This window comes from Theropithecus gelada, chromosome 2 (genome assembly GCF_003255815.1).
Source record: "Theropithecus gelada isolate Dixy chromosome 2, Tgel_1.0, whole genome shotgun sequence".
Taxonomy (NCBI): domain Eukaryota; kingdom Metazoa; phylum Chordata; class Mammalia; order Primates; family Cercopithecidae; genus Theropithecus; species Theropithecus gelada.
Genome location: NC_037669.1, coordinates 100,322,125 through 100,340,120, shown reverse-complemented (window position 1 = coordinate 100,340,120; position 17,996 = coordinate 100,322,125). Strand labels below are relative to the sequence as shown.

General features: G+C 37.3%; 1 protein-coding gene and 1 non-coding gene across 4 annotated transcripts in view; both read left to right on the top strand.

Annotated features, from left to right (window-relative positions):
• MYRIP (myosin VIIA and Rab interacting protein) overlaps nucleotides 1–17,996 on the top strand; it is a 410,104-nt gene that overhangs the window by 153,929 nt on the left and 238,179 nt on the right. The window lies entirely within an intron of this gene.
• On the top strand, nucleotides 7,449–7,590 carry LOC112619791. Its single transcript, XR_003118298.1, has one exon. It is a non-coding gene; the product is annotated as a U4 spliceosomal RNA (small nuclear RNA).

The following is a 17,996-nucleotide window of genomic DNA, read 5'->3' as shown; positions in this document are numbered from 1 at the left end:
AGTTACTTCTTCACAAAACATTAGCCCAGATTGTCCTCCCACCCAGGGCTTTTCAATCCTTGGACAAGGGTGTAAAGGCATCCCTAGGTCTTAGAGAATCAGGGTCTCATGTTTTAGAGCCCTAAGTTGCTGAGTGTGGGCTGTGACTTAGAATCACTGTGTAGGAAGGTGAAAGAAAATCTGCCAGCCCATTCTTGGCCAAGATGCTAGATTTGGAAGCCAAGATTCACTTGACTTGCAAACAGTTTCTGTGTTACAGAGTGGTAGAATTATGGATGATTGATTTTTTTCAATTTAGTTTTATATTTTCAAGTTTTCATACATCAGTATTATGAAAGAACGTACACATAGGACAAACAAAGTAACAGTAAATTAATAAAGTTATGTGCAAATAATTCAATAAGCTCATGTATTAGAAGGGGCTCATATCACCTAGATGTTATAGAAATGTAAACAGAAAAGGCACACACTTTGGATTACAAAGGGTCTGGATTTGGATCCGGTATCAGCACTTTCCGGGTGACCCAGTACCAGGGCATGTGGTCTTGTTTTCTGTAAAATGGGCAGTGCTTACCTGATTTGGCAGCTGTGCAGATTAAATGAGATGATGTGAGTGAACAGCCTGGCAGAGTCAGTTTCTGTTTCTTCTTCCTGTTGGGGGAGTATTTGATGGTGTGAGAAATGAGCTATGAACAGTTCATCAAGACTGATAAGTAAAGTGAGGATAACTCACTTTGTTGTCAGTTAAGCCTATATGATCTCTTTTTTCTCATCCATCCATCCATCCATCCATCCATCCATTCATCATCTTATTTATTCATGCATACATGCATGCATTCATTCACTTATTATTTCATCCCTGTTATATTGTGTGTCCTACAGTGAGCAAGATGCTATTGATGCAGATATGAATGAAATAGGTGACTTTGTTTGGAACTTGTGAATTAGTATGCAAATGCAGGAGTGACCCCGATTCTTAAGCACTGTCTTGTGTTGCTATTTAAACATAAAAACATGATCACAGTAAAAACATAAAGCTTAGTCATTGAATTAAAGATGCCAGAAGGTTGATATTCTACATGTCCAAAGTTGAATATTTATGTATATATGAACATGTGTATATTTATATTTCTAATAATCCTATATCTGTCTTAAAAGTAAAAACAATATTTTTCATGTGATTTCTCCCATTTGCTCATGGTTTGCAGCTTATTTTACTAATATAGTGACATATTCATATTATGTGTTAGAAATCTACATTTGCAAAGATCAGCTAAGTTTATGTTTAAGATTGAGAATAGTCTGGAAGGATTGTGTCTAGCCAATTACATTTTTATTCTCAATTTTAAAACTCAGTATTAAAATAGTTGACTGTCTTCTATTTTATGTATACTATCTGGAGCAGTATGTGGTGCTGAGTGACTTAATATTTTAGATTTCTTTTTCAGCTGTACATTTAAATTCCTTTCTTATTTTAGTGTCTTTCTCCCAAGAATGTCGCCTGATGCATTTAAAATGGGAAAAATATTTATTTTCATCTTCTTTAGCTTTCTTTTCTTTAATTAATTTTTAGCCCTTAATTATCATTATGAGCAACTGGGATTCTATTTTGTTTCCATTCAGAAAAACACTTTGCTTTCTACTACTTCCAAAGTATTTTAAGTGGTATGAAGAGTTTTAAATGGTACACATGATAATATAGCAGGTAAGAAATTGCTGGCATGAGTTTCAAACCAAGAGACAATAAGATGTTGTGCAATGGACCATTGATAAAGAGGTGGCAGCATGGGGCTCCTCACAATTGTGTTTGTTATTAGAGCCAGAACATGAGAAGAAATCACTTCTCTGCTCTCTAAGAGCCTTCTCTATTAAGTTATTAGGTTACTATAGATAAATTCTTAACACCTATCCAAGGTCTTAATTCTTCCCTTTCAAAACTGTGTGAAGGTCGATTTTTGTTCATGGCAAAGTCTTGTTTCAATGTTAAACTCACTGCAGAATCACTCTGAGGCCTGGCTGCAGTGCTGTTTATAAAATCCTTGCTTCAGGGTCAGGCTGCAAGTAAAACATCATTTAGAAGAGCTTTTGGCCTTTCACAAAATTGTCATGAACCTTTGAAGAAGAACTTGGAATTATATACTGCTTTGTAGCATACTGCAGTAGAATTTCATAGTTGTTTTTATGGGCCATGACAATTTTTGGAAGATGCTTGAAACTTTTCTTATAATCTTCATTTAATGTGTGTATTCATCTGATCATTATAACTGCTTGGAGAATCATTAGAAGTATAAATATCTTGGGTCATTTTGATATAGACATTTTCTAGTTTTGAAAGGAAAAGGGACAGGCATTGAGTAATAGTCTGATAAAGTATTTAATGTATAAGTATAGAGCAGTAATAATTCTTTATAATTTTTTCTCCATGTCTTTCCATAAATTTTCACAAATGCATAAAGTGCATTTGTGAACATGTTACATATTAAACTGATTAATATTGTGACCCAATTGGATTTTTTTATGTACGTTTCTGTAGATCCCCAAAGCCTCCAAGTGTACTGATTTGGATGATTTTATATACATCCTTAAGACCATTTTCTGGTAGTCGTATAACTCTGAATTGCATTAAAAGAAAAAATAAAGCATTTTATAGAACTGTGATTTTTCTCAATTTAAACTCTGCATTCTGCCTATTTGGAGCTACTTAATGATTTGCTGTGTCATTTCCACTCCTGAGTCAGTACAGCTTTTTTTTTTTTTACTTAATTATAGCAATTAAGAATATATTTAAAGTCTCAACTCTTTGATCTTCCTAGTAGATATTTTTATTGGTTGGGGTCAGATAGAACACCTGTAGGAGATACATATTAGGAGATTTATTACAAGGAATTGGCTTATGTAATTTTGGGGACTGACTAGGCTTGATCATAATCCATGAGGCAGGTCATCAGGAAGGGCAAGCTGGAACCCTCAGGCATGAACTTCCACTGACTTAATCAGGCTTTTTCAGATTATCTAGGATAAGTCCTCTTACTTAAAATCAACTGATTATGGGTTTTAATCACACCCACAAAATACCTTCGCAGCTACACCTAGATTAACGAATAACTGGGGACTGTAGCCTAGCCAAGTTCACACATAAAATTGACAATCACAAAATTTAAATGAAAAATATTTCAAATTTAGCAAAATAATATAGATTTCTACATAATTGTATATGTTTCATATCAGTTGAAACTAGTTGTTCCTTTTGTGGTTGCAATGAAATATACATTACGAAAGTGAATGTTCAAGTCCCTATAATCTTGGACCAGGAGAAGGCCATTAGCAAGATGATGTGGGTGGTTACCCCTGAGCTTCTGTCCCTGTAGCTAGGGCAAACAGGTGGCTACTCCAAGATCTCAAGGTAAGTACACCTCAGCCTATTCTGTCTTCTTTCTTGCTTCTCAGAACTAGGCTTTCTGAAGGACTCTGTCCAATAAGTGGAGAGGGATTTCCTTGGCTGTTTAGAGTGTATCTATTGCCAAATAATTATCAAAAACAGCCAGGCTTAAACCCAGAAGCTTAGGAAGCCAAGGGAGGGCACCCTGAGTTTTACCAAGAATACTGAAGATATTAAAGGAGAGGTTCTCCAATGGTTACCAGAAAACAGGTTATAGATAATATGCACTTTAAAACTGAATGACCACTATATTTTCTTGCTTCTGCTCCAACTTCAAGAATAGTAGCTTTTTAAAGGCACAGATTATATATCCTCAGAGCATGTCATAGTGAATAGCATAGATATCAGTTAGTGTTCCAGCAGGAAATAGTACACCCAAATTAGGATAAGGAGGGGTAAACCAAAAGTTTTGTTTAAAAAGGCGTGGGCCTTCTCTAGAGAAACTCGAAATAATAGTGTAGTACCCTATAGCCATTATTTTCCTCAGTCGGTGGGGTTAGGAAAGGGAGAGATTACTGAAAGCATAAAGAGAACACGTAGAACTGAGAGTTGCCCTCATAGGTGCTGTGACCTTTGCTGAAGCGGTGTAATTAGTCCTCTGGGGAGGGAACCAAGGGAGAAGAAATATGGTACCCTGATTCTGAAAATCCACGTCACTTTCTCCCTCTAATCACCTGCCAGAGTTTCCAAATGACTGAACCCACCAAATATCAGAGGGCCAAGGGCCCACCAATGTGATTCCTCCAAATTAGCCACCTGAGGGCACAATGGAGAGTGGACCCAGAGGGGCACACAGGACATAGAAGGCCCTTCACTCACATTATACAGCAGCTCCAAGCATGTGAGCCTGAACAAGCTATGTCATTTCTCTGAGCCTCAGTTTTCTCACCTTAAAATAATGTAATCATAGTTATCTGGCAGGGTTATTTAGGGGCAGATAGTATATGTAAATGTAAATTACTCTTTTTTAAAACTTTTATTTTAGGTTTGGCATATATGTGAAGGTTTGTCATGGGAGTTTGTTGTAGAGATTATTTCGTCATGCAGGTATTAAGTCCAGTACCCAATAGTTATCTTTCTGCTCCTGTCCCTCCTCTCATCCTCTCTGCTCAAGTAGACCCCAGTGTCTGTTGTTCCCTTCTTTGTGTTCATAAGTTTTTATCACTTAGCGCCCATTTGTAAGTCAGAACATGCAGTATTTGGTTTTCTGTTCTTGGATTAGTTTGCTAAAGATAATGGCCTCCAGCTCCATCCATGCAAAAGACAGGATTTTATTCATCTTTAGGGCTGCATAGTACTTCGTGGTACATATGTACCATATTTTCTTTATCCAGTCTATCTTTGATAGGCATTTAGGTTGATTGAAGTCTTTACTATTGTGAATAATGCTGCAATAAACATTTGCATGCATGTCTTTATGGTAGAATGATTTATATTCCTCTGAGTGTATACCCAGTAATGAGATTGCTGGGTTGAACGGTAGTTCTGCTTTTAGCTCTTTGAGGTATTAACATACTGCTTTCCACAATGATTGAACTAATTTACACTCCCACTAACAGTGTATAAGTGTTCCAATTTCCCTGCAACCTTGCCAGCATCTGTTATTTTTTGACTTTTTATAATAGCCAGTCTGATTGGCATGAGAGCGTATCTCATTGTGGTTTTTATTTGCATTTCTCTAATGATCAGTGATAGTGAACTTTTTATCATATGCTTGTTGGCTACATGTATGTCTTCTTTTGAAAAGTGCCTTTTCATGTCCTCTACCCACTTTTTAATGGGGTTATTTGTTTTTCTCTTATAAATTTGTTTAAGTTTTTTATAGATGCTGGATATTAGATCTTTGTCAGATGCATAGTTTGTAAATTTTTTCCCATTCTGTAGATTGTCTGTTTACTCTGCTGATAGTTGCTTTTGCTGTGCAGAAGTTCTTAAGTTTAACTAGATCACACTTGATTTTTGCTTCTGTTGCAATTTCTTTTGGTGTCTTTGCTGTGAAATCTTTGCCTATTCCTATGTCCAGGATGGTATTGCCTAGGTTGTCTTCTTCCAGGGTTTTTATAGTTTTGGTTTTCACATTTAACTTTTATTTTTTAGATACAGTGGCATGATATCGGCTCACTGCAACTTCCACCTCCTGGGCATGCCTCAGCCTACCAAGTGGTTGGGATTACAGGCACATGCCACCACACCAGACTTTTTCTTTTCTTTTTTTTTTTGGTAAAGATGGGGGTTTACTGTGTTGGCCAGGCTGGTCTCAAACTCCTGACCTCAAGTGATCCACCTGCCTTGGCCTCCTGAAGTGCTGGGAATACAGGTATGAGCTACCACACCTGGCCATATTTAAGTCTTTAATCCATCTTGAGTTGATTTTTGTGTATGGCGTAAGGAGGGGGTCCAGCTTCAATCTTCTGCATGTGGCTAGCCAGTTATCCCAGCACCATTTATTGAATAGAGAGTCTTTTCCCCATTGCTTATTTTTGTCAGCTTTCTTGAAGATCAGATGGTCGTAGGTGTACAGTCTTCTTTCTGGGCTCTCTATTCTGTTTCATTGTTCTATGTACCTGTTTTTATACCAGTATCATGTTGTTTTGGTTACTGAAGCCTTGTAGTATAGTTTGAAGTCAAGTAACATGATACCTCCAGCTTTGTTCATTTTGCTTAGGATTACCCTGGCTATTCAGGCTCTTTTTTTGGTTCCATATGAATTTTAAAATAGTTGTTTTCCAGTTCTGTGAAGAATGTCATTGGTAGTTTGATAGAAATAGCATTGAATCTATAAATTGCTTTGGGCAGTATGACCATATTAATTATATTGATTTTTTCTATCCATGAGCATGGAATGTTTTTTCATTTGTTTGCATCTTCTCCGATTTCTTTGAGCAGTGTTTTGTAATTCTCATTGTAGAGATCTTTCACCTCCCTGGTTAGCTGTGTTCCTAGGTATTTTATTCTTTGTGTGGCAATTGTGAATGGACTTGCCTTTTTGATTTGGCTCTCAGTTTGGCTATTGTTGGTGTATGGGAATGCTAGTGATTTTTGTACATTGATTTTGTATCCTGAAACTTTGCTGAAGTTGTTTATTGGCTGGAGGAGTTCTGGGGCCGAGACTGGGGTTTTCTAGATACAGAATCATGTTGTTTGCAAACAGGTAGTTTGACCTCCTCTTTTCCTATTTTGATCCCCTTTATTTATTTCTATTGCTTGATTGCCCTGACTAGGACTTCTAATATTGTGTTGAGTATGAGTGGTGAGAGAAGGCATCCTTGTCATCTGCTGGTTTTCAAGGAAAATGTTTCCAGCTTTTGTCCATTCAGTATAATGTTGGCTGTGGGTTTGACATAGATGGTTCTTATTATTTTCAGGTATGTTCCTTCAATAAGTAGTTTATTGAGAGTTTTTAACATGAAAGGATATTGAATTTTAGTGAAAGCCTTTTCTATGTCTATTGAGATAATCATGTGGTTTTTGTCTTTAGTTCTGTTTATGTGATGAATCACATTTATTGATTTGCATATGTTGAATCAACCTTGTATCTTGGGGATGAAGCCTACCTGATCATGGTGGCTTAGCTTTTTTGTTGTGCTGCTGGATTCTATTTGCAAGTATTTTGTTGAGGATTTTTGCATCAACATTCAACAAAGATATTGGCATGAAGGTTTCCTTTTTTGTTGTGTCTCTCTCAGGTCTTGGTATCAAGATGACGCTGGCCTAATAGAATGAGTTTGGGAAGAGTCCCTACTCAATTTTTTGGAATGGTTTCTGTAGGAATGGTACCAACTCTTCTTTGTACATCTGGTAGAATTTGGCTGTGAATCTTTCAGGTCCCAGGCTTTTTTTGGTTGTTAGGCTGTTTATTACTGACCCAATTTTGGAGCTTGTTGTTAGTCTGTTCAGGGAATCAGTTTCTTACTGGTTTAGTCTTGGGAGAGTGTATGTGTCCAGTAATTCATCTGTCTCTTCTAGGTTTTCTGGTTTCTGTGTGTTCATTACTCTTAACAATAGATGGAGCTTCACACAGTGGCAATTGTTGTAGCCAGTGAGGTTTATCTGAAGCACAATTATTGCTAATTGAAAACTTTTCCCAGTACCCTGCTGTGATGACTTCAAATAGAGTTGGCATTGGCAGTTTTTGACAGTCCCTGCAGAGACTAAATAAAAAAAAAAAAACAATAGATAGCATTCAATATAATAACTGCTACTGTTATTATAGTTGTCACCACTGTTGTTACCTCAACTAATTCATAAAATAGATAAGAATTTCATTTCACAACAGGGAAAGAGGTAAGAGATTGAGGAAGCATTTTGTACTGTGTTAGAATAACTGTAGCATCTTACATGTGTGTGTGTGTGTGTATGTATGTGTTAACCTAAACTCTGATCATAATACAAAGTGCCCCATCTCCTTTCAGTGCTCCTACTGATCATACATTTCTACTTTTCCCTACTTATTTGCCAGAGATAAAAAGAAAATTAGTAAACTACCCCAGTTCGAATTCCATTTCCCTCCAGCCTACCTCATGGTGGAGAATTTAATGACAGAAAGTGGCTGAAAGATTTGGGATCAGTGGGGAGAAATTGTGACTAATGCACATTGTTTGACTTTGTAATTACTACAATGTGATTTCATAAAAACTGTATTAGGCAGATAACATTGTGAGTTGTAATTGTGTCTACATATGTAATTTCTTTTCTCTATAGTATTTAGGATTATAGGGAGGATTTATAGATATGTAGGGAAAAAAGTAATTTTTTGCTTAGCACTCATATGTTCTTAGTTGAAACAGACACTTGTAATAACAACAACAGCAACAACAACAAAAAAGCAGATTAACAAGGGAAAAACAGAAATTTGTTAACATGCATATTTCATACATACATGGGAGATACCTAGAGAAGGAGTAATTATCAAAGAGGTGACTCTGAATTACACTTTATATAACATCTTCAAAAAGAACAGTAAATTTTTAGAGAAGTGACAGAACAAAGGAAATGGACTTTGAGTCTCCAGGGGCCGCAACTTGTGGGAAGGCAAATAAAGGCTAGTTAGTTAAAGTTTGTTAATGTAGATTCCTCTGGTGCCATCTCCAGGTCCATAAGGGTCTAAAGTTTTCATTGGTTAGCTTTTGTTCTTCCTGGTAGAAAGGGGAGATGGGATATATTATGTTTTTGTAAATTTATGTCCTGATTTTAGGCAAATAGAAGGAGGGCAGAGAGCTCTCAGGTATCTACTTCTTTCTTGCCTTCAGCTCAACAATTCTCCTGTCAAAAGGTATATTGGGGGTGGCATATTATGGCCTCTCACAGTTACAATAGTATAGATAATAGCATATATATTGATAGTCTAGATTATTATGCTTTACTTAAAAATACAGTTTAGATCATAAATCAAATAGAAAACCAGATGGAAGCATTTTAAAAATTCATCTTGGAGAAGGTTCAAAAGGTATCTGTTGTCGTTGCACAAAAGAAACCTGTACCTTCAAGGTCCCGGGAACACCAGCGATAGCAGACTGATTTGGCATCAGTTGACCATGTGCTAACTGGGAACAGGACTTCTTAGAGATCACCAAGAAATCACCTCATTCTTTAGCCTTGGTCATATAATTAAATTTGAGTCTAATGCTCTAATCTTTAGATTATTTTGAATTAAATTCTTATTTATACCTTATGACAAGCACTCTGTTCTGTCTTCGTGGATGAGACTCCCAGCTGTGAATAAAGCCAGGTTGGAGGTTTTGCTACAGTTTATCATATTATACCTATGAATGATTCATGTGCCATCTGTTGACCATAAATCCAGTTAAGGAATTCTAATAAATGTACGTTTTCTACTTCCTAGAGTAAAGCAGAATTGGCATTTACAACCTTCCTTAGCAATAAAATGCCAGTAAAAATATAATTGACACTTATGGTTCTATGCTATTCCTAAGCATTAATCACCTTAAAACGCAGTATCAGGTATCTGTATTTCCATGACTATTAGCTACAAAATGTTGGCAACATGTTAAACTTCAATTACTTTTTATATTATATTCACATGAGCAAGATTTAATGACTCACAAAGACAATTTGGAATAAATACAGATATTCACCCTGGAATTTTCTCTTTCAATGGGAATAATTATTAACAACACTGGTTTCTTCTCTGAGGTAGTAATTTTTGGTAGTCTAGTTCTTATTCAGAGTGCACTGACAATGTGATTATTATTAGTACCTCTGTCATTCCCAGCATGCAATTATTTGCATATTAATTTAACTTTGTTATTGGGTGAAAATAGCACCATATCAGCAGAGGGATATGATTTTAAAGTATCAGTGACATGAAATAATTTTAACGTCGAACTAAACTTTGTTATGATTCTAAATTTACTTTTAAAAATAACAAATATTGCTTTTTATGACTACAGATTATGCTGCACAAAATAAGGAAATACATTTAGTCTAAAAAGTATCAAGCCCCAATCCTATTTCTGTTATTTTAACATTTTTTATTTGAATATTCACTCTCAGTATTTTCTGACTATGCTTCGACAGATTAAAATGGTAACACATGAGAAGCTCACACAGATGGACTGGGAAATAGAAACAGGTGTTGCACTCACCTGCCATTGTTTTCTTTTTCCCCCTTTCAGTTTTTTTCTTTTAAAATAAGAGAATGGGTCCTTCTTTCCATAGTGGCAGTGAAGTTAGAGTACATTGACAGGCTTCTTCTTTGGACCAAAAAATAGTCCATGCCCTGCAAATCTTGATTTTATCTCTTGGTGCAACTGATGAGTAATGTGACTCTTTATCATACTGTCTTTGTGTTTTTGAAGTAGAAATAATAAAATGCATGTGTAGTAAGACTAATTTTGTAAATAAATAGAGAATGTACATATGTGTGTTCATATTGATTTTTAAAAGATCTGGAGGGAATATTCATAAATATTAAAAATAATTATTCTGTGTGTTTTTGTTTTCTCTTTTGCACTTTATATTCTAAATTTCCTTTAATCATAAAAGGTTTATTTTTTTTTAAAAAAGGGTGATAATAAGTAAGCAAAACTGCCCACTTCCTTCCTCACGTTATCCACTAAGTAATGCCTCCAAAGAAAACACTATAGAAGTGAGAGAGGAAGTGTGCATTAAGGGGGAGTCCATGCCAAGGACTAGGAGGGAAGGGGCAAGTCTTCAGGCCAGGATCAGGCTTAGTCAGCACACTGAGAGCAGATCTCTTGGGAGAAAATGGGACCCTGAATCAGCTTCCAGAAACTGACAGGGAATTCACACGGCCCCCAGTTGACTATGGGATTGTTATTGCCTTTGGACAAGGATGCTCTTGTTGATATGACCAGTGTATTCTCTGATGCATTCCCAACCTGATGTTTGTTTAGTGCCTGAAGAGCCAGGCAAAACTCACTCCGACTGCCTTTGGCATCCACCTCCACAGGAGGGATGTATTGTCCCTATTAAAAGTGCTTGGCATGGTAACTTTGGGTTAAACACAATTGGGTGGAAGCTAGTCTTGTGAAATAGAGATCTGCATAAAACTTGAGAGGGTAGAACAAACCAGGAGCAAATATAGAGAGTCAAATCCATAAAACTTGAGGCTATTTAATTTCTAGATCAACATTTATTCTTCTACCCTATGTACCTTCTGACCTCCTCCTTTGTAATTTCTTCAGACCCAACCTTCCAGACCCCTCATATAAAAATATTTCTCTCCTTTTCCTGAGATGATCAGTGCTGGTCACCACCTTTCTATATAAGGATCAGCTTTCCCCTCCTTTGGGTTTGTACAAGAAATCGTTCATTTATCAATGTCTGTGGAGCCCCTGTTATATATGTCTGAGGTCCTGGTTAGGGTAAATGTCATCACATATCCACACAAATAATGCCCGTTTATTAACAAAAAAAAGACTTTCCAACCCTCATCTCAACAGGACCCCTGATATACAAATTCACTGTGTAGTTAGAACTGCAAACTTTAGCCCTTCTAATGTGGTTCTAGACCCAGATGTAGTATCATGTTGCTACTGATGAGGGTTAGTCTTAACTGATGCCCTTGAATTGAGACTGGGGTGACATACAATGCATTCATAGAAATTAGCAAGGGCTATCCTAGTCCTCAAGAGAAATTTAGATAAGCTGTATTTTGTGCATTGATATATATCAGACTCCTGTGACACTGGAAGTTTTATTTTGCCTGGATAAAGTTACTGAACAAGTAGCATCTCAGTTTGAGACACTAAGATTGCCAGTGGGTGATGAGCACTGTGGACATGAACCATCTGCACTGTGGAGTGTGACTGGTGTCTTCCACAGCAGTCTTTTTTGTCTGCCTGTTATTAGGTGACCTTGAGGCTGTGCAAAGTGAGTTATACAGCCTCTCCCTGATTAAATGCATCCTGTCTCTCTCACATTGTAAAAATAATTGTGGACTTTATGTTCCACCTAGGATTATAATTCCTCAATGCCATATGTTTGAGTTGACATAAACAGTCTTCCCAGAAATTTGGCACAAGCCTGACCATGTGCTGATTGGGAACAAGACTTCTTAGAGATCACCAAGAAATCAATTCATTCTTCAGCCTTGGTCACATAACCAAAATTGAGTTTAGTGCCCTAGTCTTTAGATGGGTACCTCCGTGATCTTGTTAATGACATTTGTTTGCAAGGAAAATGCTACACAGTTTATCTATGTGTTTTACTGGACTTCGTATTTTTTTTAAAAATGTCACCAGAATATATCACTTAGATCTCCAGTCTCCTTTATGTTTTAAGTTGTAGCATTTTTTCACTTTCAACATGATATTTGATGCAAGATTTTCTTATTACCTCCACTTTTGAAAAATGGTATAAAGTAAGAGGAAATTGCATAGGAGGTGGAGAAGCCCATCTGTAGAAACGCTGATAGCTTCATTGTACATTAGTGTTGACTCTTGAATGAAAAGGAAAAACTCAGTAGCTCTGGAATGCCTAAGTCCTAAAGTTTTTCACACAGTAGAGCTCTGTGAAGCACCAACCCAGTTTTGTTTGTTTGTTTTTTGTTTTGCTTGTTTTTTGAGATGGAGTCTTGCTGTTGCTCAGGCTGGCTTTCAACTCACGGACTCCAGCAATCATCCTGCCTCAGCCTCCTGAATAGCTGGCCACTATAACATACGTGCCACTATGCTTAGCTTTCAAACTATATTTTTAATGAGTTTGTCCCTCTTAGGACATTCATTGTTTGGTAATTAAAACTAAGCAGCTGGCCAGGCACGGTGGCTCACGCCTATAATCCCAGCACTTTGGGAGGCCGAGGCAGGCAGATCACCTGAGGTCGGGAGTTTGAGACCAGCCTGACCAACATGGAGAAACCCCATCTGTACTAAAAATACAAAATTAGCTGGGCATGGTGGTGCATACCTTTAATCCCAGCTACTTGGGAGAGTGAGACAGGAGAATCACTTGAACCTGGAAGCAGAGGTTTCAGTGAGCCAAGATGGCGCCATTGTACTCCAGCCTGGGCAACAAGAGTGAAACTACATCTAAAAACAAAAACAAACAAACAAAAAAAAACTAAGCAGCTGACTTGGCAGATGTGGTCAAAGGAACCATCTTTTGTCATGCATTCACTGGGAGATGCAGGTAACATTTGATTTCATGGCATTTAATAGGTGATTTTAAAATGGCAATTGATTATATTTTCAAATAAACGCAGTCATCACATAAATACTTTGTCACCTTTACACAGCACCAACATGATGTTTTTGTAATGAAAACTAAAGCCAGTACAGAAAAGACTTGTACAAGATCTGTTTAAATCATTCAGTGAATGCTAGTCCCTATGGTTGATACTGAGGAAGAAAAGGTGAGCACAGGAGCTCACATGCCAATGGGGAGGCAGAAATTAGTCAAAGAATCACAGAAATCAGTGTAAAATTAACAGCTGTAACACAGGTTATGAAGGCAAAAGATCATAATGCTGCCTAGGCTGGGTTCTCCAAAAGCAAAACCTGAGACGGGGTTCGGGTACATATGACTTATTGTAAGAATGCTCTCAGGGGAAGGGGAGTGTCCGAATCTGAGGCAGGGGAAGGGTGTGGTCTCAGATGAACGGAGCTTCAGCTTGACCCCATGGGAGCTCTGGAAAATGAATTGCACCACAGAGTTGTCCCACCTTAAGGCAAGTGGCTGGCCTTTCATAGCTGTTCCCCCATGCAAATCAGGCATTAACCAGAGTTAACCCACGATGGGCATGGCCCTTGGATAGAGGAACTCCCATAAGGCCAAAGGCAGTTTTCCAGACAAAGGGGACAGCAACAGAGAAAATGAGTGCAAGTTTAAGGAGCTCTGAGTGTGGCACGATCAGCATCCACTACAGATGCTAAGAGAACATATAATACAATGTTCTGCTTTCTTCAGAATCCTCCAGTGGTCTCCTGTATCACTGAGTCAGACCCAAATGCCTGAAAATGTCTGCAAAGATCAGGGGGATCTGGTGCCTGCTCTGACCTCATATCATAGATGCCTTTGAATCAAAATGCTCATTGCTCTATATGGTACTCACTGTTGCTTTAGTTACCTTGTCCTGGCTGGATTTTCAGTTACCTTTTCTATTTAAATAGCAATGCATATTTTGGACATATTTCACATTTGATCAGTGTATGTTGAGGTGCCTACTTTCATTTTCTTACATTTTTATTCAAAATATCTGTAAGTGTCTAGAGTAGTCAAAAATCATAAAGACAGAAAGTAGGATGGTAGTTGCCAGAGGCTGGGAGGAAGCAGGAATTGGGGAGTTATTATTTAATGGGTATAGAGTTTAGTTTTACAAGACGAAAAGAATTATGGAGATGGAGATGGTGGTGATGGTTGCATAACAATATGAATGTCCTTCATGCCACAGAACTATACATTTAAAAAGAGTTAAGGTGGTAAATTTTATGTTGTATATATTTTACCACAATTAAAATAACATAAGTGTCGTGGAATTTTGCATTAGGTTAAAGTTTGACATATGGCATATGACTTTTCTGGCTCCAGAGAAACCTCTTGCCTTTACCAAACATAATCAGAATCAGTGCCTGCATTTGAAATTGGCCCAGAGTTGAAGATAAAAGACAGAGATTCTTTGAGGCCAATTTGGTTTTTTAATTTTACACAAAAAAATTGCCAGATACAGTGGACTTCCTTATCTGGGTTGTATTCTTCCCTGTTACGTCTGCCTTTCTTTCTGCATTTAGGTCTGTCTGTTAGATCTCTGCTGTCTGGGCTCTTTTTACAATTTTTTAAAATACTAGTACTTCCTTTGTTATTTGATATCTATTAATCGTATTCCTCCTTGCATTCTTCACCTTTGTGAGTTCTATTTTTGCATTTTGGTTTCCATTACGTAGCAAATATGGGGAGGTCATCAAAATCTGGCTCTGTCAAAATAATAGCTGCCTTCCGCATTGCCTGGTACTGTGGAAGACCATTACTTCCTTTTCATGTTGTTGGGGTCTTGCTGCAGAGACTCTCAGCTGTGATTCTTCCTTTGAGATGTTTTGAGTCATTTTCATTGTTAGCCTGGCTACTGGATTGGAAACACTGCCAAGTTCCTGAAGAGACAATTTTATCTGACAAATTTCTTTCAATTGCAGGAACATATGTTACATATAAGACATATAGCTAAGAGCCAATTTAACATTGGAGGTTAGCACATATCAGCAGATGTTTATGGAGGGCCTACTATATGTCAGTCTTCGGGGAGGACTCAGGCACATAGGAGGAACTCAGGAGATATCAATAGGCTAAATAAAAGTGAACCGATTAGATTAGAGAACACACACACACACACACACACACACACACACACACACACACAGTTTTAAAGAACTCAAAGTCCTAAAAGAGGAAGTGAACCTACAAACACATGACTATAGTAAACTATAATATGCCTCAATTTCCTCAACGATAAATTAAGGACAAACCTATCTTATTAGATTTCCAAGATCATTCAATGAAACAATACATCTAAAGTGCTTAACAGAATGGCAGACAGAGCAGTTAGAGTGCTACTTAGTATCAAGATACACCAAACAGGAAGAAAGTAATCAGCTCTGTAGAGAGTAGTAGTTAGGTAAGTTTATCCAAGTCAACTGAATATAATTGGTGACAAAGTTGAACAGGGTTTTGTGGATGTAGCCATCCTTTCACAGCTGTGTCAGCAGAAGCCTCTGTATGTATTGGCAGCACCATATACATGTATGTACGATGAGAAATTGGACCCCTATTTATAGGCTTGATCTTCTGATGTTGCTTGACATTTCCGTTAATGGAAAATGTCAGGTTTCCAGTTTTCTTGCCAAAGGAAATTACCAAATGGACCACTTACAAGCTACTGTTAAACATTATTTATAAATGCTCGATGACCTTGATTGTGTTAAATAACCAATAATTGCTAATCATTATGTTTCAGAAGCCTGAGGCCTGCCAAGCCTCTTGGGAACTACACAAAATATTTTCATAACAAATCTAGTAATTTCAACATCATAAAATATCTAGTAGGAAAAGCTAACCAGTAAATATTGTTATTCCTTAAAAACGTTTTCTAGGGGAAGAGATGCCTTTTAAAAATCTATCTCTGGTCAATTTGTTGTTGTTACTGCTTAAATCATGGTCCTAATTACCATGCCTCATTGCCCCTGAAAACAGAATTTTGAAAACACTTTCTGATTTCTAAGGCAAGACTATATCGTGGTACATTGTCAAAAAATTTCTCCAGGATTATTTACCCAGCAATGTCAAACTCGTAGATAAGAGGATATGTCAACTGCATTTTCCATAAATTTCAGTTGTGTAGAATATTACTTTTGACCTATCATAGAACGAAAAGAATTTATCGTGATAGAGGTGGGTATTAAGTGTTTAATCAAAGATTAGAAATATTTAAAATCTAAAGCAATCACAGAAACTTCTTCAGAAATCTTTTTGAAATTTACTTTTGATGAGGCTTAATCCATAACCAAATACTATGGCCAAATATAAACTTGAAATACAGGTTTCTGATATTTGAAAAGGTGGGCCTGGATTACATTTCAGCCTTTCTGTGGCCCAGTTCCTTTATCCCTGCCAGTGCCTGTGCAGTTTATGGAACACTGAGTAAAACCATCAAGTCAGGAAAATGGGAAATACCACTGCATAGAGGAAAGCAAATCTAAAACAACACAAAAGGTAATAGTTGTTTACTTAGTCAAGCTGTCTTCTTTGCATATCATGTATATATTCATAATAGTTGCTATATAACATAATTTTTAACCCTAAAATTTGAATGATATGAGTTACTGGTTAGAAGTATTCTCCATAACAAATTAGGTTTTGATTTTTATGCTTGACAATTTTGACCCTGATAGTATTGGTTACTAAATCCTCTCATGGCACACTACATCACCATGATGCTTCATCTATTCTATTTACTTATTTATTCGACGAATAGCCTGCCACTGGATCCCAGGGGAGGGCTGGGGGTGCAGCGGTAAGCCACATAGACGAAGCCTCTGCCCTTTGACATTCCAGTGGAGGAGACAATTGACAAATGAACAAATGAAGAGATATACAAAGTCACTCATTATAGATTACAAGGACCAGGACGGAATAAACAGAGCTCTAAGAAAAATAATAGTAGGAACACATTCTTTATAAAATACTTGAGAACATTCACCTTCATGTTACTTGATTCCTTAATATAAACACCCACATGATAAATTTAATCTAAAATTAGATGTCAGGAAATAATACCCCCTGTTATTATTAACTAGTGAGTTTCCTTTCTTCTTTTGGAAACTGCAAATTAAATAATTTACCATATTTTCCTTTTTTGCTCTGACTGCCAGAAAGCTTGGAAAAAACTTTGGTGCCCAGTGAAAGCATTAAATTATCTCTTCTCTTAGTATATTGGTGCAGCAGATGACTGACACATCAGCCTGGCCTCTGCTTCCCAATCTCAGGGCTGGGTTTATAAAATAGTGAGTGGTCGTGGGGCAGGCCAGGCCAACTTAGACAGACTAGGGAAAAGACTTTTCAGTCCAGGACAGAGAGGTTGTAAGGAAGGTTTTTAAACAGAAGTTTCTCAGTGTGATGTGCAATATTACTCACGCCTTTATGTATGCACAAATTGATATTACTGTTACTTGCTAGTGTTAGGTGAGAATTGGGCTTGAATTTTGGTGGATATCCAAGCATTAAGAGCAACCTGAAACTCATCATAGAGTCAGAGCACATGTCCCCAAAGGGCCAGCCTCATTCTGGTTACACTTGGTTCCTGCTACTTTGATCTCTTTTCCTCATTTCTTCTTTTCCTAGTTTATTGATTTTGTTGTATTTTTACATTTATATATGAGAACATTATCAAACATTTCTGTCTCTCTCCCCCTCCCCCTCCCTCTCCCTCTACCTCCCCACTCCCTCTCTGTCTCTTTCTCTCCCTTTCTGTCTCTTTCTCTCCCTCTCTCTCTCTTTCTCTTCCTCTCTCTGTCTCTTTCTCTCAACTTCCCTAAGAGCATAAAGTGTGAAAGGCAAACAGACGTAGGTTTAAAGTCTTGCTCTGAAA